This window comes from Orycteropus afer, unplaced genomic scaffold (assembly GCF_000298275.1).
Source record: "Orycteropus afer afer isolate SDZICR_OR568_19922 unplaced genomic scaffold, OryAfe1.0 scaffold00021, whole genome shotgun sequence".
NCBI classification, from domain to species: domain Eukaryota; kingdom Metazoa; phylum Chordata; class Mammalia; order Tubulidentata; family Orycteropodidae; genus Orycteropus; species Orycteropus afer.
Window position 1 is genome coordinate 3,110,869 of NW_006921608.1, and position 1,357 is coordinate 3,112,225.

The 1,357-nt window shown below is 31.7% G+C and overlaps 1 protein-coding gene across 1 annotated transcript in view; it reads right to left on the minus strand.

Moving 5' to 3' along the window:
• The window catches only part of EMC2 (ER membrane protein complex subunit 2), a 56,892-nt gene that overhangs the window by 30,616 nt on the left and 24,919 nt on the right, over positions 1 to 1,357 (minus strand). The gene's annotated exons all lie outside the window — the stretch shown is intronic.

Sequence of the window (1,357 nt, forward strand, 5' to 3'; positions counted from 1 at the left end):
AGGCTGGCGGTTCAAACCCACCAGCCACTCCTCGGAAGGAAGGTTGGGCAATCTACTTCCATAGTGATACTGCCTCAGAAATCCAAGGAGGGGTCGCTCTGAGTCGGGTCCGACTTGACGGCACATAACAACAACAACTGGTGCTGAAATGTTTTAATATGATTTGGAACTATAAATTCAAAGTCTATGTCTGAAAATTTAACATGCAAAGAAAAATATTCAAGTTAGTAGTCAACATGAAAATAATGTTCATTTACCTCTTTGATATCATGCAAAATTCATATTAGTCAATCAAATTAATTATGTAGAAATTCTGAACCATAAAAAGCCCTGTCTTACTTAAAAAAAAAAAAAAAAAAGCTGCCTAATTTTCTCCTGCTTTGCTTGTCAATATTATTGTCTAATCTGATTTCATACTTTATCAAATAGCATCTGGCTGTTTCAAATAAAATTACCAAATCTTTACCTAAAAATATAAAACCTCCACCTCTGTGGACATTCAGAAGAGTATGTCTTATAAATTCAGAAGGCAATCCAAAAAAGTTCCGTGGAATATTTCTAGCACTGGCATCATCACCAGAATTATGCCAACAGCCAGAACAAGGAGACTAGCTTAAAAGGTACAACGTTAATTCAGACACATACATGTTTTCCTGGAATTCCCACTTTATGTTTTTGTTTATTTCTTTCAGGTTTGAACTAGGAGGCAAAATGAAATAGTACTTAAGAATTCGAGATCGTAAGAAAAATACTCCAGAAGAACAAAAGCTTGTTTGCTGATTTATAAAATGGATATAATAGTAACACCAAACACAAATCAGATTAAAAATAATTGTGAAGATTAAATAAAATCATGTGTATAAAGCACTGACCATAATGCCTAGCATATGAGAGTTAAAAAAAAATAGCTTTTAGTACTTTATTTTAGAATCAGTATTAATATTTTAAGTCATCCTCTGTTCATCCTCTGTACAGGTCAGGATTTGCTAAAGTATACATTTACAATATTGCATGATAATATATACTTCATATACTATAAAAGTCATTCAACAAACCAGAAGATAAACTTGTTTTAAACTGTTTTCTTATTTTAAACTCTACATTATAGCATAATCATTTATTAAGTGAATAAATTTCAACAACTAAATTAACCTCTTCAGTAACTCTAGGATTCTAAGTAGCAACTTCTCAGGATTATTATAAAGATATAAGAAGATACTGTGACCCAAAGTACCTAGTTAGTATCACTTACTGTTAGAGTAACATTCAAAACCAGCTGTAGAAAACACTCAACACAAGCCATATACTAGGTCATAACTACTTACAATATATGTAACATAGTATTGTTGTTGTTGTT